Raw genomic sequence first — 22,637 nt, forward strand, 5'->3', positions numbered from 1 at the left:
TCTCTTAAGTCCTTGCCACAGGAGCCACAGCGCCCATTTCCCAGGTGGAGCAGGCACCGAGGTCAAGCCTGGAGACTCTCTCCTTGCCCCCTTCTCCCTTGCCTTGGCCACTTAGTCTAGTTTCTACAGCACCCCCCCACCCATTCCTTCTTCTTTTCTCAGCAAAAATGTCCCCACCACAGGCTCCGCCCTTAGCACTTCTGTGGCAGGAGACCTCAAGGTTAACATGAAAGACAACAGTTGGCAAAGAAAGACTGGACACCCTTCCTATCCTTGGGCTGCAAACAGCAAGGCCTGCGCTGTACAGATGCGGGAGAGACAGGCTCATAAATAACCTATGAAGGGTCGTGAACTTAGTGGCCCAGTGCTTTTTCAGCTCACTAGTCCACTCCCATTTTCAGGATGCTTTCCTTTTCCCTTCCTTCCTTCCTTCCTTCCTTCCTTCCTTCCTTCCTTCCTTCCTTCCTTCCTTCCTTCCTTCCTCCCTCCCTCCCTCCCTCCCTCCCTCCTCTCTCTCTCTCTCTCTCTCTCTCTCTCTCTCTCTCTCTCTCCCCCCCCACCCAGACAGGGTTTCTCCATGTAGCCCTGGCTGTCCTGGAACTCACTCTGTAGATCCAGTGGCTGGCCTTGAACTCAGATTGAACTCAGATCCGTCTGCCTCTGCTCCAGAGTACTGGGATTAAAGGTGTGTGCCCCACCGCCCGGCACTTTTCCATTCTTAGTAAGCTTTCCCTGTGTCTGATCATGTGTCCCTCGTCCAGTTCTTTGCCCTGAGACACAAGAACTTGGAAATCATCTGTGAGTGACCCTGGGACTCAGATGCCTCAGGTGCCTGTCCCACCTCTAGCCACCACTTCTGTGGGGCTGGGGCACTAGAGCACCCACAGGGGCAGGACATTTCTTGCCTCCCATTTAAACCTGTGAGGTCATATCACTTTTATTCTTAAAGCCTTCTAGTGAGCCAAGAGTGGTGGTACATATCTTCAATCCCAGCATTCAGGAGGCAGAGGTGGAGGCAGGAGGATCTCTGTGAGTTTGAGGCCATCTAGCTAGGGCTACAGAGTGAGACCCTGTTGGAAAAACCAAAAACCAAACCAAACCAAACCAACCAACCAACCAACCAACCAACAACCCTTCCCTCACCCCATTTGCATGACATCCCCCTCCCCCATTTGCTGCGAGCACTGAGTCTGCAGTTTCATGGGACAGGGGCTTTGTCTGTTCTAGAACAGTGGTTCTCAGCCTTCCTAATGCTGGTACCCTTTAACACAGTTCCTCATGTTGCTACTTCATAACTGTGATTTTGCTACTGTTATGAATCATAATGTAAATATCTACAGGATATCTGATATGTGACCCCTCCCCCAAAGGGGTCATGACCCACAGGCTGAGAACCACTGAGCTAGTGCCTAACAAGCATTACTTTCAGTAACTGAGTCATTGGTTCCTTGCAGGACACCGTACTTACTCCCAGGGACTAGCCTGGCTCAGCTAGCGAGGAATGCGGAGGCCAAGGGTGTGTGGTATTTCCCATCCCTCTGCTCTTTCTTCTACTCTGCGAACTGGAGGTGTCTGATGGGGCCAGTGTAGAAGGTGAAGACCCGGTTAAATGTGAAGGTAGCATCTGCTCTGCCAGCAGCAGGAGGCAGAGGGGATTGATATAGAGACAGTTGGGAGTCGAGCTGGAAAAGTCCCTGGAAGTAAGAGATTGGAGGGTGAGAAAGCCGATGCTGGAAGTGGCGAGGAAGGGAAGCAGATGGGCGGGCAGACGTGTGGATGCGAGGTCAGGGCACTGGGAAGGGACACATGAAGAGAGCCTGCGCCCTGACGATGAGTGGGTCAGTGGGGATGGATTCATGGACAGCTAGGTGGGTGGGTGGGGGGGTAGATGGATTCATGGATATCTAGGTGGGTGGGTCAGTGGATAGATGGATTCATGGACAGATAGGTGAGTGGGTCAGTGGATAGATGGATTCATGGACAGATAGGTGGGTGGATAGATGGATTCATGGGTAGATAGGTGGGTGGATAGATGGATTCATGGGTAGATAGGTGGGTGGGTAGGTGGATAGATGGATTCATGGACAGATAGGTGGGTGGGTGGGTGAGTAGGGGACAGGTGGAGAGGCAGTTGGTGAATCGAGGATAGGTGAGAATGGACAGGCAAACAGGTAATGAGCAGGATAGTACAATGCTTGCTCTGTGCTTTCTGTATGCCCTATTGCAATGTTCATAATCCACCTTATTTAAAGTTATTACACTCTTAGAAGAGGCCATTTCTGTATCCATCTGCAGATGGAGAAATAGCGTCTGGAGACTCTGCTCCTGCCCCCCTCTCCTGCCTTGGCCACTTACTCTTCAGTTTCTACAGCTCCCCTCCCCCGTCCCTTCTTCTTTTCTCAGCAGAAACAGTGTCCAGGAGGGAGGGAGGAATCTCCTTTTGAGGCCTCACACTTCAAGAGCAGAAGAGACCAGGTTTGAATCCTGATGTACCAGATAAGGTGGTCTGTCCAAGAGGCTCTGCCGGTCCTGGAATCCAAGGTGACGGCAGGCTTAGGACATGACTTATCTCCATGCCTTCAGCCTGGGAGGGAAAAGAGACAGGCTAGAGAGACAGCCCTTAGTGATGGACTGCTCAGAATCAAGTGGGAGTCTGAGCCAAAGTCAAGGGAACAAATGAGAAAGAAAGCAGAAACCCTGGCTTCCCTCCTGGGTAGAGCTGTCCTGTGGACCAAGCCATAGTTCAAGGCGTTGTAGCAAATCAGTTTGGGGTGCTGCTTACACTCCTTCCTTTTAACATGGGGAAACTAAGAAGGGCACAAAGGATTAGGATGACTTTAAACCCAGCACCGAGGCAGGTGGATCACTGTGAGTTCAGAGCCAGCCTAGTCTATATAGCAAGTTCCAGGATGGTCAGGAGGTACATAGTGAAACCCCGTCTCAAAAATAACCCAACCAACAAAAAGGCAGAGTAGTCAGGTGTGACGGCACACACCTTTAATCCCAGCACTCTGGTGGCAGAGGCAGCCAGATCTTAGAAGTCAGTCTGATCTACACAGTGAGTTCCAGGCCAGCCAGAGCTACAAAATGAGACCCTGACCAAGAGAGAGAGAGAGAGAGAGAGAGAGAGAGAGAGAGAGAGAGAGAGAGAGAGAGAGAGAGAAAGACAGTAAATAGGGAAACAGTTCTTCCCTTGAGGCTTCTTCGTGATGATTCTATTCAGTTACCAGTCATCTTAGTACTGTTTTAGGTACCAGGGACACAGCCATCAATACAACAAATATTCCCGACTTCCTAAAGAAAACTGGCAATTACCACAACAAATCAGTAAATTAGACACCGTGTCAGGTTTGGATTAGTGAGCTAGAGAAAAACAAAGCCTTGGAAGGAACCCAGCGCGGCAATGGTACAACTTACAATTTTGTATAAAGGATCCAAAAGGAGCCTCCCCCTCGGGAGGGGATGCGCGAGCAGTGACCCGAAGTAAGTCATTCAGAAGTCCGGAGTGCGTGGTGTGTGTGGCTGCTGTGAATGCAAGGGCCCTGGAGTAAGGCTCCATGTTCAGAAATAACTAGGAAGGTGTGAAGGAGGGGATGGAGATAAGAGCTGAGGGGATGAGGTCCTCCAGGCTGTGGCTGGCTTTTGACTGAGGATTTTTTTTGGGGGGGGGGGGGCTGGGGATAAACCCAAGGTTAGCTAGGTCTGGGCTACATCTCCAGACACACGGAATAGAAGATTCAGTGGGCGCCCCTAGCCTGCCTCGTTCCAGGAGAGGCTGTTTGTCCTGGCGCTTGGAGCATTCCCGTCTCATGGTACTCGGACTCAGCCTGCCCCTCCCCCACAGCAGTCTCACCCCTTCATGGCTGTTGTCTCACCAGGCCTTCACTCAGACCCTGAGCCCCCAACTCCCCCCACCCAGGCAAGTTCCTGGGCTTAGATGGCCTTGCGTCCTAAAGTAGGATTCCAGCTCTAAAATGAAAGGAGACTCCAAGATGGGCATAACGGCTCCATTGTGGAGTGTGATCAGGGTCCATGCTGCCTTCTGAAACCCGCTTTCCCATTGGCAAAGTCTGTGGTCAGTGTTTTCCCACAACAGGAATCCCCAAGGACCGGCACAGCACAGCCGGGCATAAACCGAAATTGTTCAAAAGCAAATCGACCAAATATCTCCCTCAGCCTCCTGCTGCCCTCTCCAACCACGGAGACAGGAGCTGAGGGGCACTGGGGAGGCCAGAGGGGGCGGCCTGCACAGTGGGGCTATGTGCTGACACAGCCCCGAATTCCTCATCTGGCTTCGCTCACTGCACTCATTTTGCGCCTAAGCCCTGGTGTGGCCGAAGGCCCAGGAGGAAGCCTGGGACAATGGTGCTCAGTTGGTCTCTGACCTCATGGCCCTACCCTGCCTGCCTGATCTCACCATCACCTCACCCCACATGCCTTGACAAGCTGCCTGGAGGCCCCCACTCAGACCCTCAGCCCCCCACTCCCACCCCCCAGACAGAGTCCCGGCTATGGGCACCCTCCCGTAAAGTAGCACCCCCTAGCTCCCAGGGCAGCTGTGCCTGGCTCTCTGTTTCTATGCCCATGGGGAGACTGTGTGAGACCCTGCCTCAAAATAAAATGATTTTTTTTTTAATTAAAAAGGGTTGGGGTGTAGCTCAGTGGTAGAACACTTGCTTGGCCTGTGCCAGACCTTGGGTTCCATTCCCACACAGCTGCAGCAATAAGGACCATAGACTTTGTCTGAGCATGTACAAGCTTATTTCTTGTTCCCCAGACAGTATAGTTACAGCCGCGATTCACACAGCATTCACGCTGTGTTCAGTATTGTGTTCTTACTGATGACGAAGTACATGGATGGGTGAGCACAGATTTTGTGCAAATTCTGCCCTCTCTTCTCTCAGGCAGCTGACACCTGAGGACTTGGGAGCCCTTGAACAGATCCCCACTGGGCTCAGGGCACTGCACAGCGGAGGGCTTTCTGAGCATCCGCTTTGGAGGCAGTGGTTCCATGACTGTGTGACTCTGGGCTCAATATCTCTGGCCCTCAGTTTCCACATCTTTAAAATGCCATGTCAGGAATGGTCTGGCGACCTGGAGACAATCAGCATGCTGGCAGCAGCGGGGATCGGAACTCCATAGGATTTGGGGGTCACCAAAAGGAGGAATGAGGGACCAGGTTCAGTTCAGTCACTGGTTCTGGTGTGGGTGACAGCTGTCTCCTCCATACCAGCTGTTGGCCTCATTCTAGAGCCCCTTCCCTGTGGGTGACCTTGCTGAAGAACCCGATGGGAAGGCCCTCACTGACCCCACTGTTTCCTATGAGTATCCATTCTGAGTACATGATGGGGGCACAGTTAGAGGGGACTCTGGAGTGGCCAGAGGCATAAGAAGCCTGGCCAAGATGCGGGGGTAGGAGGGCCCTGTGGGTAAACTAGGCACTGAAGTTCTGGGATCAAGTGTCTGCAGCTTCACTGGGCACATGGTAGGTAGAAGCTGCCTGGCCACAGCGTGCCCACCTGGTCCTGGGGTTAGATACGCCCCTCATCTGAGTTTCCTGATGGTTATAGAGACTTGAGGGCTTATGTAGGTGGGCCTCAAGATGCACAAGAAGATAGATAGGCTGGCGTGGGCCTTGAAACACAAGAGACAAGGTCAGGACCAGAGTGGTGGAGTCTGGGTTGAGGGCCTCATGGTCAGGGGGTCCAGGACCCTGACGCCATTGCTTGAGGCATTTTGCTCTTTCTCTGTACTGTACTGTTGGCCTCTCCTGAGAATCCTAATTTATCAAACAGTACTTGGGACTCCAGAGGAAGCCAGGTGACCATAGCGTTTAGAAATGTTTCTGTAGCTGGTGGGGTGGCACTGGCTATGATACCAGTTGCCCCAAAGGGTAAGACAGAAGATCTGAAGGTCCAGGCTAGCCTAGGCAACTTTGTGAGACTCTGTCTCGAAATAACAAGCAGCTGAGTGGTGAGCATTTGTCTGCCATGTAGGAGACTCTGGGCTCCATCTTAAGTAACACGCATGTGCGCGCGTACACACAGACACACACACACACACACACACACACACACACACACAAGAAAGAAGAAAAGAGAGAAAAAAAAGAAAATAAAGAACATGAGTGACATGAGGAATGTCACCTTCACCCGGACATGCTTGAAGATTGGCCACCGTGAACTGGAAGTGAATATGAAGGGCATTTGGAATCTGCCAGCCCTGGGTGGGCCATGACTTAAGTAGGTGGCAGTAGCGGGTGCTGCTGACCCCTGGGGCTTGCCGCTTTGGTTAGTGGTTGGATTTCAACCGAAGATTAGTAGGAATAGTGTTATGTCCCCATTCTAGTGCAGGCTCCTGAGCTCTATCCTGCACCCCTCTCCAGAGCGTCCTGACAGGAATGGCCAGCAGCACCAGCAATGCCACGGTGTAGGGAATGACGGTGACGGAATAGCAGTTTCTAGAATTTGTGGAGGCTTGCTATGCTGTGCCAGCTGCTGCACCACCTGCTTCCTCCTCATGTGGCCCTCACCACAGCTCTGGGAGGCAGGCACTAATATAGTGTAGTCTGTCTGGCAGAGGAAGACTCTGGGACAAAGAGAGGCTTAGTGAGTTGTCATAGAGTGGTCACACATCTTGTGAATGATGGGGCTAAGATTTGAACTCAGTCTCTCCAGATCCCAGAGCCCGAGCTGTACCTTCCTAGTGGAAAGGCCCAGAAGTGGAGTATAAGGGATGAGTATGATGACACATGTCTGTCTAATCCTAGCACTTGGGAGATGGAGGCACAAGAATCATGAATTCAAGGTTGTGTGTCTACCCAGCAAGTTCGAGGCTAGCCTGGGCTCTATGAGGCCATCTCAAAAAACAAAAACAAAAAAAAAAAAAAAAAGAGACGTATTTGGCCTATTTTCTTGTCCCTGCTGAGTCCTTCATGTTCAACAAGGTATATTTCATCTCTAGGTCCCATGACGCTGTATTCACATCTTTATCTCTAGCCAGGTTAGTGGGTTTTAGGTTCCCCCACGCTGTGGCTGGGCCAGCTTGAGGGAGGGTTTCCTCCATTTCAGGGATCCTCGGTAGTCCTGTGATTTAAAAAAAAAAAAAAAAAAAAAGGGTCAGGATGCCACCAGAAAGAGCAGTCGCAACCCAGGCAAAAGGGTAGTGGTACCTGAGTATCCCCAGGTCAGCCAGCCTTCTGGTTCAGGGGTGTGTGACAAGAGCATGCTTGAGAGAAGACATGGGCTCCCTGGAGTTCCTGTAAGATCCAGGCCATTGTTGTATTTATTAATCACCACAGACAGGATGGGGCCACACAGCCAGCTGCTCCAGGACTTGGGGAGTAGGAAGCACCCAGTTTATGGGGCTGGAGTTTGAGGTGAATCTGGGAGGGGAGGCCAAGTGTTTGCCAGAGGAGAGACTTGCTAGGCAGGGAGGACAGAGGTGACAAGCAGAACTGTAGAGGGGTGTTTCCCAGAGCTCTGTGATGATGGGGGCCTGCAGAGGGACATGGTGGGACCTGAGGGTGTGTGGGCCCACTAGAGACACCAGGTGAGGTTCTTCAGCAATCCCTGCAGCTACCCACTGCTCACTCAGCTGGGCTTTCTCTGTGATGTCTTCTGGGTTCTTTGTGCTGTCTAGTCACTTACCCAGGGAGTGGTCTGAGCACTGACTAGAGGATCGACCACTAGGCAGCATCAAAGTACTGGATGATGCAGGGGCCCCATGGGGCACCACATCTATTCTATGACTGAGAAAACGGAATCTGTGAAGACTTGGGCCCTGAAGTCCCATCTCCTTCCTTCCTAGTCTGTTCCTTAGCCCAGAACAAGGATGCTCCTATAAATAGGAGGCTCAACTGGCTCCTAGGACTAGGCCTTGGGTGGCCAACTGACAGCCAAGGGGTCGGGTCCTGTAAAGTCAGCTGTGACCCAACAGCTTTGCAGACCTATGCCTTCTGCTCTCAGGATAGCTCGGATGATCACCAACCCTCGGGACCATCACGGAGCAGTGGTCCCTCAGAAGACATCCCCAGGCACACCGAGTTCTAGAAAGCAGAGGCTCTGAGCTGGCTGTCCTCCCTGAAGCCCGAGTCTGTCTCTCACATAGAGAGAATTAGCCTTAAAGAGGGTCTCTGCAGGAGTGGCCTCAGCCTCCAATTAAAGCAGGGGTTAAGCTGGTGGCCCACTAGCCTGTTTCCCCCCAAAAGACTGCCAAGGCCCTGAGAAGCCTGATCAGCCATCCCAACATGCGCAGCTAGACAGTACTCCCAATGCTTAGTCCAGGTCAACTGCTGTGTCCTGGTTCCTGGAGAGATATGAACAAAGGCTTCTACTCACAATGGATCAGACTCCTGAATGAAAGAAAGAAGAATCATTCCACCAGATCCATCTTGGCGAATCGGTTTATTGGGGTCACCTTCAGGAGCAGGGATGAGTCAAAGGTGGCTGTATCATTAAAAGGTCCACCCCAGCATGGATGCTAGATGCATGAAAACTGCATCTCATCCTAGCTGAAGGCAGCTTCACTTAAAGAAATCTCCGTTCTCTAGCAGTTGCTCCCCACTTACACAGGCTTTGGGAAGAGCCCTTGAGGAGGACCTTATGAGCTTGGAGCCCACAAACTCCTTCCACTTAGCTAGTCTGAGGAGCCTTTCTTCCCTCTCCTCGAGGGAATGTTTCAATAAGGAGCAAATAACAACCTAACACTGATCCTAGGGCAGGCAGGAAAACTAGACCATAGGGCAAGGGCACAAGACCGGCTTTGGGTCTTCCTGATCCCCCAGAAAGATTGGTCTCTCCCTGTCACTGTACCAGTAGCAGAGTCATTTGAATGATAAAAAATTGCTCAAGCAATCAGTGCTTTCAATATCGAATTCAAACCAACCGGCTCTGGAGCTACAGGATGCACCGATATGCCTTATGCCCACTCCCCATCTCCCCAGCTGAATGGAACCCATGGGAGGAGACCTCACCGGGCAACCCTATCAACACAATAGGTTCCCACCAGGCAGGCCAAAGTCCAGAGCCCTTGGGAAGCAGGTCAAGACACAGAAGCGAACGGAGTCAAGGTCCCCTCCCAGGACAAAGTCACAAACACTTGTGTCTATGAATTCCTAGATTTTCAGTTTGCTAATGCAGATGGACTTCTAGCTTTCCTTATCATAAACAGGACCCCCAGCAGCCCCAAATCAGCCCCCCATCTTCTTTCTCAGGGAGGCAGAGTATTTTGCACAATCCTCTCTTCATGTCAGGATGAACACAGATCTCTGTTGGTCTGTGTAGACTTACCAGAATGACTTCCATCCTCCTTGAACCCATGCTGAGGAAGGAGGGCCTGGGTCCAGCTGTGGGGTAGGGGGCACATTGGGGCAGAGGCCTATGTCCTAGGAATGATGGCCCCATGTGGGGACCACCTGGAGGATAGCAAGGAGGAGGCAGTGCCCATGGGGTGGAGAGGGGCTGGATAATTGGCCAGATTAACCCGCAGGAGGCCTCCTCGGGAAGCTATTTTTAACTCTGAGAGACTGAAGCCACTTCCCTCCCTCCCTCCCTTTATTGCCTTTTACTTCTGTCCTCCTGGGGCCTGAAGGCCTGGAAGCTTGTCCCTTTAGAGGAAGAGAGGAAAGGGAGAGGAGAGTCAGCTCTCTACTGTAGCCCATGTGACTTCACCGGGGCTGCGGGCCGACTCCTCATGTGAGGCTGAGGAGGGAAAGGAAGGAGAGAGGGAGAGTGGGAGGGGCCTTTTGGAAGCCTTGATGCTCTTTTGAAATCCACGGCTTCCACAGTCTCTTGAGAATATGGAAACATTTCCTAAATTAAAGCAGGGTTTTGGCTCACACTGAAAGCCCAAGGGTAGATCTGTGGCGCTCAAAAGGCCTGTCTGGGATACAGTTCCTCTCAGAATCTCAACTCTGCAACTTTCTTCAAGGTGCATGCCACTTCAGGTGGTGGAAGTGTCCACGGCAGCTCCCTGCTTCCGGCAAGCAGCCCAGGGATACAGGGCCCCTGCCTTCCCGCACCTGCCACCTATCAGCAAAAGTCCTGGGGTAGGTTTTCTTTCGTTGGCTTTGATCATATCCTGTCCCTCAGCCAATCACTGTAGTGCTCGCTGCTGGCCTTGGGGATGGCTGAGGCCCACAGTGGGGTAGCAGGTAGTGGGGTATGAGGCAGGACTAGATGAGAACATGAAGACTCTCAGAAAGAGGGGCCTAAATCAAGGCAGTACATGGGTTGGTGACATGTCTTAGAAGTTTCACAGCCTGGACAAGAAGAGCCTTGAAAACGCCTTCCTCTTGATGCCTATGAAGTCCTTAGCCATCAGCCTGCCCCCTGGCTGCTGCGTCCTGGACGCTAACAGCTGCTCCTCACAGCCACAGCTCCAGGGAAGCAAGACTAGGGCCTAGCCCTGCCCAGGGAAGCGGTCAGCTGCCCGCTCTGCCAGCCGATCAATGCTTGCTCCCGGACAGGTGGGAGGGGCCGTGAACTCAGCGTCCTATTCTCAGCATGGTAATGGTTCCTGAAGTCCTGTGCCTCAAATCGATGCTTTTGGCTCAGCCAGAAGCCCACGGGTACCTGTGCAGGGCAAGGGCATACATGTGTGTGTGTTGTGATGGCATGTAGGGTTCCAGCTTTCCCCCGGAGCTCTCCTGGAGACAAGGTTCCTGTCCTTGCTGAGCTTCTTCCTGTCTGATTGGGGTGATATCCACCGTCTACCACCTCCAGGGCAGGTTGGTGGGTGTTTGCCTGTACTGTGTGATGCCTGGCAGACATGCAGCTGGCACTGACCAGTATAACCATCATTATTATCGTTGTCAGCAATGTGTATCTTGGGACAAATGGTGCTGAAGAGAGAGGCCAGTTTAAGGGCACAGCTCTTGGGCCTGGGCTCTACTCTGTGGCTCATAGCCTGAGTGATAGGCCTCTTTCCAATTGACTGATTGCCTAGACTGTGGACAGGGCTCAGGCAGAATGCCTCCCTGTGCCTTTTGACTTCCTGCCCATGGCTGCTACCACAAATGCTTATCCTGATACCCATGGGCACAGTTCTTTCTGACTCCTTAGAAGGGGCATCAATCAGAGGCAGGATGAACATTGGAGTAGAAGGCCAGGCTTATTCCCCAGATAGCGAGACACACACACACACACACACACACACACACACACACACACACACACACACGGCATCCTAGTGACCATGCAGATGATTTAGATGTGTCTATGAGCACTGGGCAGAGCAGAACTGTTTATGACTGGGATCCTCCACTGTTTTCCTCATTCTTGTTCTGAAGACATAGCCACAAGCCCATGGTACCTGCCCTGGTCTGCACATAAGGACCTGTCTTTGATCTCCTGGAACTGGTATGACAGTCAGGGAGGTGAACAAGAAGCCAGACACCTGGGGACAGGGCAAAGCAAGCCAAGGGAAGTAGGGATGTCCCAGTGGTGATCTTTCCCAGGGGGTCGGTCCTGAGATGCCCTGAAGGAAAGCAATGGGAGAAAGAACATTCCTGTCTGAAAGGTGAGCAGCTGGCTAGGACAGGTTAGGGCTGGTGGCTGGCCAATGTGCCCAGAAGGGAGGGCATGGAGGGCGGGAGGGCAGAGGTTGGGCCTACATCTAGGATGAGCAGAAGAAATCCTAAGTGGGCCCCTTGGAGAAGGTGTTCCCAGGGAGTGCCAGCCAGGCCAGCACAGACACTGAGGATCGACCACGAGGACAGACCATTTGATTTCCGTAGGAGCTGGTTATTAGAATTGCTGGCAGCTGCTGGGCAGAGAGGCCAATGCTCCAGAATGTTATCTATGGGGACAGCATACCCAAGCCTTTGGGGCGTTTTTTTCTGGACGGCTTTGCTGTTTTTGCTGTTCTCATGACAAGGAAGGGGTTTCCACAGGAGTGGATGGCTTCCTTTGACTGCCTCAGCCCGAGGCTCTCTCTAATGGCACAGGGCTTGTGGCTGAGAGAATGGACAGGGCCCCAGCTACATGCTTGTCTGAGAGGATTCACTCAGATTATTGAGAGCCAGACAGGCCCGTGGGAATGCATGCATGTTGCAGGACAACTCATTCCCATGCCATGCAAGGCAGGCATTGTTTTTCAGTGCTGATGGCCACCCATGTTTTGCAGAGGAGGAAGTAGGAAATGTGTCCCTGGGCCCTGAGCTGGGAGCAGCTTTACTGGGGCTGGGCACATGATTCTCGAACACTCCTTCCCTCTATTCTGGAGGGAGGCAGGATGCCTGTGTGTGTGTGTGTGTGTGTGTGTGTGTGTGTGTGTGTGTGTGTGTGTTGGGGGCCCCAGGGATGACATGACCCACTCTGTCCACACTTGGAACCCTGGTGAGAAAGAGCCTTCCTGTATGACTGCCCTCTGTCCTTGTATCTTGAACATGGACGTGCTCTCTACGGGGAGACTGTGAACATGAGTCTGGGAGCAGACTCATACTGTCCTGGAAAGAGATGTGATTTTGATTAAGAAATGAAGTTGAGCCAGGCGGTGGTGGTGCACGCCTTTAATCCCAGCACTCGGGAGGCAGAGGCAGGCGGATCTCTGTGAGTTCTAGGCCAGCCTGGGCTACCAAGTGAGTTCCAGGAAAGGCGCAAGGCTACACAGAGAAACCGTGTCTCAAAAAAAAAAAAAAAAAAAAAAAAAAAAAAAAAAAAAAAACAAAAAAAAAAAAAAAAAGAAAAGAAAAGAAATTGGTCCCAGAGTGTAAGCTGGAGGGTGGGATATGAGGTCTACATGGCAGTAGCTATGGAAATCAGGGCCACTTCTCTGGCAGGTGTTTTTTTGTCAGATGATCTTCTGTAAGACACTTGTCCTATCTGTGAAATTCATCTGATAATAGGTCCTGGGGGGGAAGACCCCCAGCCCTGGCTTTACACAGGCCTCTGAGGCCCTTGTCCAGATAAACAGCTGAAAGTGCCTGTGTGCCCCACCCTAAGGCCCCCCTGAACTCATTACAGGAGCTCGAGATCCTGGACCTGAAGCTGGGCGTGGCAGCACATGACTCGGGAGGCACAGGCAGGCAGATCTCTGTGGGTTCAGGCCAGCCTGATCTACAAAGAGTTCCAGGACAGCCAGGGCGGTTACACAGAGAAACCCTGTCTCAAAAAACAAACACAGATCCTGGACCCAATGGAGTCCCATAGTGTTTTGTCCATTTTTCTGTCTACCATGCTGTGAGTTCATTGGGGGTGTCTATGGTGGAATCCCCTGAGTGTGACGTGGATCTGCTCTCCCTGAGAGGGTAGAGAAGCATGTAGTCAGGGGAAGTCTTCCCCCTTACTCCTTTCTGCCTTGGGCTTCTGTTTTCTGGGCACCAGGGCTGAGTAAAATGGAGCAGGGGCATCTGAGCCATTTCCTCCTTGGTCACTCAGGAGAAGGTGGAAAACAGGACATCATGTGCCTGTCCAAGACAGGCTGGGGGCCTGGGGGTAGAGTCCCTGGGGATACCCATTTTCTCCCCATTGTGGTTCTGAACAGTGGCTAGACAGGCAGGCATGACCATCTTAAGGATACATTTGGTTTGAGACCCTCTCCACCAGTCAGTAGCTCTGTGACTAGATAAGCAACTATTCCTCTGTGCCTCAGTTTCTTTGTCTGTAAAGTGGGTCAATGGTTGTACCTCTCAGAGCATCATAATGACAGCAAAATAACTCCAGCTAAGGCCTTAGCACAGAGGCCAGAACAGATTGAGCACCCAAGCTCCACCAGGTTAAGAACTGTACGTACACTTACGTCATTTAACCTTCACAGCAGTCCTGTAACACAGTGAGCCCCATAATGTCCATGTCACCACAGGGAATCCAGACACTGAGTGCTGAAGTACCTGTGTGCAGGATTGCTCAGTCAAAGGAGGTGGGGTAAGCCCAGTCTGAGGCAGGAGAGTTTTCTGGGGACTCTGGATGACGCGTTGGCTCCCTGGAGTTAGGCTGGTGGGTTCTGCCGAGCTCTGGATAAGCTGCCAGAGCCTGGGCATCTGGGTGACCAGAAAGCCATGCCTCTTGGCTAGGATCCTGCATCTAGTGTCTCTGCTATTCAAATGCATAATTATATTTCACATTAGAGGGGAGCTGGAGACCAAGGGGGTGGGGAGTTTTGTGAAGCTTGTGTTCTGGCTGTAGACCTGCCTTCTTGGCCCGATTCTGCAGCCTTAGGGTTGAGCTGGGGGTCAGCCCTGTGATAAAATGGGATTTCCCTGAGGCCAGCTAGGGTGATCTGTCTGCCAGGCTGAAAGGTCCAGGCCCTGCAGGAGGCAGAGATGTGAGGCTCAGACAATAGGCTTCCGGAGACTGGGAGAGCAGAGTACCAGGGGTGCCTTCCAGACAAGAGTGGGCAAGGGGAGGGGAGTCACATGGAATCAAATCAGCAGAGAGGCCGGGAGGAGGAGCATGGAGGAGAAAGCAAGAGATGAGAGCTAAATACAACCCAAGATGGAAAGAAGAGATATGATATTAAAGAGGGAGGGGTGTGCATATGACCCTGCGCTTGATGTGCAAGGGGAATGCATGAGCTCAGAAGCCAGCCTGTGTGGATGTGCCGACTGATCCCACTCCACATGTGCATATGTGACTGAGTGCACCTGTGCACCTTAGCCACTGTGCTCCTCATCACATGGATTTTGTGCAGGTGACGCCTGAGCTTGGTATCCTGCTGTGTGCAGCCGGTCCAGATTCCCTTGCTTGTGCGTGTAGTCTGAGTATATGCTCGCCATGCACCTGTGTGTGCGCGTGTCCCCGAAAAGATGTGTGTGTGTGTGTGTGTGTGTGTGTGTGTGTGTGCCACGCGCGTGCGCGCGTTTGTGTTCGCGCGCGCGCCCCAGTGCGCAAGTGGCTGATGCGTGTGGGGGGCAGCTGGGGCCAGGAGGGGCCATCGGGCCAGACCAGGGCGGTGGTGGGCGGGATCAGCGGCGCCGCGGCGCAGGGCGGGCGTGCTTTTGGCGGAGAGTTGGAGGAGTTGCCGAGCTGGGCTACTGTGGCAGCCGGGCGCGGAGCTGGGTGCGCGCAGAGCTTCTGCCTCCCGCCGCCTCCTCGCCCTCCATTCCTCGTTCCCCGTCTTCCCCCGGCCACGCCGCGACTGCGCTGCCACCGCCTCCCTGGGAACGGTCGCCGGGGGAGGGGGCCCTGTGCGGTCGAAGCCCGCTGGGAGGTGCAGGACACCCACACCCGGTGCAGGGGAGCGCGCCCGGCCCTGCCCGGGGATCAGATAACTGCGGCGGGGGAGGGGGTGGGTCGGCAGTGCTTGTCGCGGGACTGAGCGACAGAAGCCAGTGGCGAGCCCGGAGCGAACGCCGCGGGGCTGGGGGCGCCGTCTGGGCGTGCGCCCCCGACCCATGGCTGACTGGTGGCGCCCGGCGTCCGGGAGCGACGCGCCCCTCGGCGTGGAGCGCTCCCAGGGGCTGCGCTGAGGCGGCGGCGGCAACGGTGGCAATGCAGCCAGCGCAGCGGCGGCCGGGACCGGGAACGGCCGCGCGGAGCTTGGAGGACGCGGGACGCGCCGCGCCCCGGCCACTGACCGAGGTAAGAAGGCGGCCGCGGGCGCACGGCCCACCCGCCCGGCCCCAGCTCGCATCAGGCAGCTTCCCGCCCCGGGTGAGCGCGGGGTGGTGCAGCAACAGGAAAGGTGAGGCAGAAGGGCTCCTTCCGTTCCTTTTCTTTTTTTCCTCTCCGGTCCGTGGTGAACCACCAGATGAAATGCTGACAGCGAGCTTTTCTTCCACTGCCATGTTTCGGGCTACAGCCACCAGGGAACTTTGCTCCGGGCTAACCTCTGTCCCCCGGTGTGTGTGTTGCGGGGTGAGGTGGGGGGGCACTCTCAGAAACTTTGAGGAGCTCTCGATCCCCCTCCTCGGCTGGCTTGATTGAGGGGGCTTGCAAGGCAGAGGGCGGAGCCACTTCTGCGCGCGGGCATCGGTCCTAGGCGTGACCTTACCCGAGAGACCTGTGATCAAGATGGGGTATGGAGTGGGTTCACAGGCTCGACCAGAGAATGCTCCCTGCTAAGACCTGGATCTTTGGAGTCATTTCTTTCCTACTGCCTGTGCTGTCATGGAGTAAAAATATTCTGGATGTGGTTCTTCACCATCCAGTCAGCCTGCGAGTCCAGGGGCATCTTTTGCTTCTTAATGTCGGTCTTGAGAAACCAACAGGGGCTCAGGGCAGAGGTGTCTCTCCTGGACGCACAGGTCTGTTCTGGTGTCCTGTAGGGAATTAGACCCTTTGAAGGAGGCAGTTGGAGTGGAGAGCCCTAGAGAGCTTCTAGGAGAGCCGAGCGAGGCCCTTAAGAGTGTCCCTGCTAGGTTGGTGCACATGTCGTCTGAATACTTTAGAACTGGTGCTGGGAATGGAGCTCCCAGGAAAGTGTCTCTTTGGTGAAGGCCTCTAGTTCTGGGAGGTTCTGCCTCCCTACTGCGTGGACCTGGTGGGATTTGAGGCTGCCATTCTGCCAATTCCCAGAGTGTGGTACCGTCTTTGGCCCTTTCTAGTTCTTCCTCACTACCTGCACCCAAGCCTGAAGCCGGCAGTAAAGATCTGGGGACTTTCTGGCCCTCGCATCCGCCTCCTGAGCCCTGGTTAGGCGACTTCAGCTCTCTGGCTTGCCTAGGCGCCCACATACCACTGAAATCAGCTGCCGCCTCCTCCAAGGTGGGAACCCAGAAGGCTTAGCCTCCCGGCCTTTACACCTTCTTGGAGAGATGAACAAAAGCCTGCCCTGGCTGCTGTCCCTCCTGACTAGACTCCAGCCTGGCACTGCACCAGGTGGCTGATTTGAGACCCCCTCACCAAAATCTGCCCATGTGACAGGAGAGCGTCAGGTTGGGAAGGCAGATCTGAGTACCAGGCTCCTCCTTGAAGACCCATTCCTCTGTATTCCCAGAAGAGTCCCCCCCCCAGGGCCTGTAGGGGGGACCCCAAAGAGACTTCTCAGTAAAATCATCCACTGTGTTCAAGAGGTCCCTCCAACTAGCCAGGGGACACAAAGTTCTCTATGATAGCAGGTGACCCTGGATAGGTGGAGCCACTTGTGAGAATAAATGCATGGCTGTGTGCACATGGCCTACTGGACCAGCCTCAGCACAGTGGGGATGGGGAGAGTCTCCGACATCCTTGGGGACAAGGTAGGTGGTTCTGATGTGTTAGCAGAGCAGGGTCATCCTCTCCACGGGGACACTGCTCTAGGCATGCAGAAAGCCCTTGTAAAGGCAGTCTTGGCACAGGCTGGCATGTGTGAACTTCAAGCCCTTGATTACCTAACTAGTCTCCTCTCTCCTGGGTTGGGTGGGCACCGTGGAGTGGTAGATGAGTCCTCTGCCACCAGGCTCCCTAGGCAGGGTCCCCTGTAGGTGTGTGTCTAGGGGAAGGAGAGGTTCAGGAGACTGTGCTGAACCGGGAGAGGTATTTACCGCGGATGCTTCCAGAGCCACGCAACATGTTAGGCCCAAGCAGAAGGCTTGTTTTGTTTTCCTCAAATCAGAAGGCGTTTCTGCCAGGACTACCCTGTCTCTGCTCTGCCCCAGGAAGGACCAGGTAGCACTAAGTGGCCCTCTCGCAGTGAACTAACAATGGCAGCGATAATAGTAACAACACTGGTCATGGTGGCCCCTCTAGGCTCTGCGACACAGGCCAGTGCAGCCTGCAGACAGTTTCCTCTGGCTCAGCCAGGCCTCCAGTGCCTGGGGCCATAGTTGGCACGACCAGTCATGGCACCCAAAGGCCTTGGCACATAGCTAGGGTGGAAGTGACTGCATCATCTCTCCCAGCATCCCTGTGGTCCTTGCCAGCCCCCGGGCAGGGTCTGCTGGTATACTGCAAGGCTTGAGAAACAGTTCTTCTCGGTCCTCTGCCCCTAACTCCTGCTCTAGGCAAGACCCTTCCTGCAACAGATGCAGCTGGTCCCTGTGGCTGGGCCTTGGCCAGGGCTTTGCTGGGAGTGAAACATGGGCCCATTTGCCCCTCCCCTCTGGCCTGTCATTGGAGCCCTGCCAGAGACTGACACAGAGGAGAGGCAGACAAGGGGCAGCTCCCAGACAGCAGGAGGGGCCGGCTGAGCCCACCCCTTGGGAGGGTTGCTGGGGAGCAGTGGGTGAGGGGGACAGGCAGCAGGGGAAGACAGCGGAGAAAGCAAGAAGGAAGGGAGCTATCTGGAACGGGGCTTCAGACAGGGCTGCTGATGCTTCAGGGTAGTAGTGATGATGGGGCTTTTCCAGAGGAACTGGCCCCAGGAAGGAACTGAGGGCCCAGAGCTGGACCAGCTAATTTAATTTGCTAATGGCCTGCCAGTGTGGAGGGCTGTATTGGCTCCATTATACGGATGGGAGTGGAGGCCAGGAGGCTTGGAGCTTATGTGTAGCCTGTGTGCTTCTGACCCAGAGCCTCGGGCTCTCCCAGGGACAGGGTGCACTTCCTGCCACTTACAGACACATTTTTTCTGGGGGCATTTGTGTGCTGGCCTGGTCTCCACCCCCAGGCAGTTTCCACTAAGCTCTAGGGCCCGCCTGCCTTCCTGGCTCCCAGGAAGCCGCTTCTCTGGGACCCAGTGAAGGGCCTGGCGTAAAGTTAGCGTTCCGTAAATGTTCCCTGAGGCCTCAGTGGTGGCCTTCCTGTGACGTGGCGTGAGCCGGAGTGGGTGTGAGGTCTGGAGTGTCTAAGCATGCAGAGACAGTAAAGTGACTGTTCAATAAGTAAGTTTGTGTGGGGAAGATTCGGTTTGCGGGCACATGGGGGTGCCATGTTTCTCGTGGCCTCAGTGTTGCATCCATGAAGTGAGACTGAAGACCAGAAGCCCTGGGTTACCCAGAATAGAGGAGGGGAAGAGAGCCTTTGAACGTGCCTCTAAGAGCAGGGTAGGCTCAGCAAGACTGGGAGTCTTCAGAGGGGACCCCATGAAGGAGAGCTGTGAACATTTGGTGCCTAAGCCTTGGGAATCTCATTGCAGCCCAGTCATCCTTTGGCTACATGGGAAACTGCATAGAGAGAAGTGGGGTTCCCATGGTCGTGGCCTCAGAGGCTGGCCTCCTCCTCTGGGCTGTTCTCTATGCCCGTTCTCAGCCACCATGATATCCTAAAGCTCAAGTTGTCCTGCTTGGCCTCTGAGGTGACGACAGAGGCAAGGTGAGGCTCTGGGGACCTAGGAGACCCTGGCCCTGCACCTCCATTAGCCTTTAGGCCTACAGTACCAGACACAAGCCTGGCTGGCAGACATAGGAATGCCTGTTTCAGGTGCCCCAGGAGCGACTTTACTCTTGCTGGGTATCGGCTGCTTCTTGAGTTGGTGGGTGTAGCCTTGTGGGTTTGGCTTGGAAGCCCCCTAACATCCCCTCCGGGCTTTGGGCCGCTGAGGGGTCCTCTCTGCTCCTCACCTGAGGCCTGATCTCCTTGAAGAACTCAGACTTGGAGATGGCTGGAGGATAGACAGTAAAAGGTATGAGTGGCAGGCCATGTTGCTTGAGTACCTGCTGTGGGCTTGACCTGCCCTGGGTGGCAGCCCTTCAGTGGTTCCCATCTGGCCTCACTCACAGCACGCTCCTAACTTCCGCGTCTCTCCCTGCCCTCCTTGCCATGCTTTCAACAGGCCAGGCCTGTCCTACATCCACCAGGGCCCACGCACGCACGTACCATTCATTCCCTGTCTGGACTACTCCTTCCCAGATCTGTACACGACTCTTTCCTTTCCACATTCATGTGCTGCCCCCAATGCCACTTCTTCCCTGCAGCCCGCCGCCGCCCCCCATCACAGCCACAAAGCCATGCTGCCCCCCCCACCCCCGCCTCCACTGCTTTCTCTCTATAGAACTCAGAGCCATCTGCCTCGAGTGTTTTATTTTTCTATTTTCTCTATTGTCTCGGGCTGTAAACGAGTTCAGGGGTTTGATCCTGTTGTCCCGCAGCTGTGCCCCTGGGGCCCGTGGTGATAGCCAGCAGGTGTTCGGTCCGTACAGGGGGCGGCTGTGTGGTCTCAGCTGTGTGCTGCGTGCCATGCTGTGCTCGCCTCGCAGTGGCAACTGTGGTCCATCTATCTGCAGGTGAGCACACAGAACCGAGGGAGGTGCCGGCATAATTCCGAGCTTGTTGCGGAGTTCGAGGCTGAGCTGGGATCCGGAGCTTTGCTCTGAGCTCCCTGCCCTGGCATCCTGTGGCTGAGCAGGAGGAGCGGGGTCTGGACCTGTCTGGCTGGAGCCTTTCTGCACACAGTCTCCCTGTCTGAGCCTGGCTGCCCCTAGCTAGGAATATCCCCACCCCATAATACTATGGGAGTAGTTAGCCTCATCGTAAGTGTGAGCACCCTGAGGCCAGGAGAGGTAGCTGTGGGCTCCTGGCTGGTCTCTTAGATGGTGGGTCTTGCTACCTGCCTTCCTGTCCAGCCCGGCCTTGACCAGTGGCATGAGACACGCTGACTCCCTTTGGCCGCTGGTGTTTGGGCAGTCTGTCTTGCTTTACTATTCCAGTCTCTTGAACATGGCCTCCATGTTTTATATATGTTTAGCTTCTCAAGTTTACAGTGATCAACTTTAGGAGTGTCTGTTGGAAGAAAACCTGATGTTTTCTTGTGGTCAGCATGTGGCCTTTCCTTTCTCTTCTGGATGTCCCTATGACTTCTGAAAAGGCCGAGCTTGCAGCCTCTTTGGTGACTGAGTGAGTGGGGTTTGGAGTCCTGTCTTTTGAGGCTCACCTGGAGACAAAGGGACCAAGTCAAGGTTGAACTGGAGCCCTGGGCAGCTCTTCCTGCTTCCTTCGGAGGCGGGTATTCTGGTAGGGGTAACATGGCATCCCCATTGTGGGCGTGGATCCCCTGAGGCCAGAGAAGGGTCTCATAGCCCTTTAGAAGTGAGTCGGGTATCTCTGCCCTCCATGGTCTCTTTTTAGCTGTATGGAGACTTGGTGATGGGGTGGGGGTGGGGTGGGGGTGAAGGGAAGCTGGGGTGCTGGGTTATATGAGCTGGTAAATCCAAGAGGACAGTGAAGAGGTCTGGAGGAGCTATGGGGCCCAGGCCAGAGGCATGCCCTCACCCCTGCGTACCTCCTCCTCCTTCCAGCTGCAGCTCAGGCCCCTCTAAGCTGGCTGCTCCAGCTCTGCAATTCTTCAGCACTTAAAGCAAAAATAAATCACTGCCAGCAGCTGGCGTTCTGGGTGGCAGCAGCCGCGCCACCCCCCTGCCCCGACCTCTGCCTCTGGGCTTCTGGTTCCAGGCCAAGGCCAGCCTTCCACTCAGGCCTGTGAGAGGACGTGGAAGCCTGTGGGGGCTTGGCATGGCCTGGCGAGGTCACATGGAAGGCACAGGCATTGTTGGCCCCTGAGGCTCTGGAGTCTCTAGCAGGAGGGGGAGGTTCCATTTCAACTTGGTAGAAATTGACCTGGGAGGGCTAGGGCAAGCTCAGGGTGACCTGGCCACCTGCTGTCACAGAGGCGACCCCTTCTCATAATCACTGCTCTCTGGTCGGTCCAGCTCTGGGCATCTCTTTTCTTTCTCTTCCATCCCTTCCCTTCTCAGAGAATCCTAGAGGTCTTGACTTGTCAAGTGCTATGACGCAGGCCCTGAGGATGTCAAATTTTAGCATCATTTATACTTTCAACAAATAGCTTTGGGCGCACGCACGTGCTTTGCCCTGTGCTGGGAGGCTGGGGCCGTGGATGTACCCAAGTCCTCCCTTTGCGGGGGCACCCACGGGGCTGATCGCTCTGAAGGTGGGGGAGTATAAAACAGACAAGCAAGGAAGAAATCATGGACTTGGTCATATTCCTTTGTTAATTATTACAGTCTTTAATTACGGGGATGTTGCATGGTTCAATTAAATAGTAAGAGTAGAAAATGAATCCCTTCTCGGTCCTGCCTTCTCTCCCCCCAAACTGCTTCGTGTTTTCTGGTGACTGTCTTTCTCAGTGCTTCTGTAAATGTAGCTCTTTCTCCCTTCCTCTCCCCAGCCCCCACCCATGTATCCCCTGGCTCCCTGCATCAGGATCCTGGCCATGTGGTGCCCAGTGCCCACTGGGCCCAGGGTTCCATTCCTGTCTCCAAGATGAGGGCTGAGTCACCGAGTCTGTGGATCCTGGTTGTGGAGCCTTTGAACTCCCAGAGCCATTGAGTTCACACATCACGGGTTCTTTGTGAAGTTTTACCGGTCTGAGGCAGAGAACCTGGAATTGCAGAATTGGAGCAGCTTAACCCCCAGAGAGGCTCTCGGTCCTTGCTGGAGACCTCCTTCCTGGGATCCCAGGGAGTTTAGTCCATCTAGATCCCCAGAATTCTGGTTCAAAGAGTGTGAGGTCTGTGTGTTTTAATCCCCCAATAGCTCAGCTCCCCTCTAGCTGTCTGGTCCCCTAAGCCTCTGTGAGATCTAATCTATCAGTGCTCTGGGTCTTAGGGCTGGCCAGCTCCCTCAGGACAGAGCAAACCTTGCTTGGACCTGAAGGGAGGAAGTGCCCAACACTTTTCCTTGAAGGGGGGACGTCCCCGCTTCCCTGTCTGCCCTTTTCTTGAACTTCCAGAGAAAGGGCCACCGTGGTCTTCAGGCGGGGTCAGCCTTCTGCCTGAGGGAGGACCATCTCTGCTGTGAACTCTGCCTCTGGGTGCCCACCACTTGCTTGGTCCTCTGCCATGTCTTGAATCTTGGCTTGAGGTGAAGGAAGACCATGCTTAG

The 22,637-nt window shown here is 54.3% G+C and overlaps 1 protein-coding gene across 1 annotated transcript in view; it reads left to right on the forward strand.

Moving 5' to 3' along the window:
• The first annotated feature begins 14,951 nt into the window (after nt 1-14,951).
• Nucleotides 14,952-22,637, forward strand: part of Kcnj12 (potassium inwardly rectifying channel subfamily J member 12) — a 46,161-nt gene continuing 38,475 nt past the window's right edge. Inside the window, exon 1 of the mRNA XM_028857484.2 lies at nt 14,952-15,521. The gene's annotated coding sequence lies outside the window, so the exon portion shown is untranslated. The remainder of the gene's footprint in view (nt 15,522-22,637) is intronic.

The sequence above is a fragment of the Peromyscus leucopus genome, chromosome 8b, assembly GCF_004664715.2.
Source record: "Peromyscus leucopus breed LL Stock chromosome 8b, UCI_PerLeu_2.1, whole genome shotgun sequence".
NCBI lineage: Eukaryota > Metazoa > Chordata > Mammalia > Rodentia > Cricetidae > Peromyscus > Peromyscus leucopus.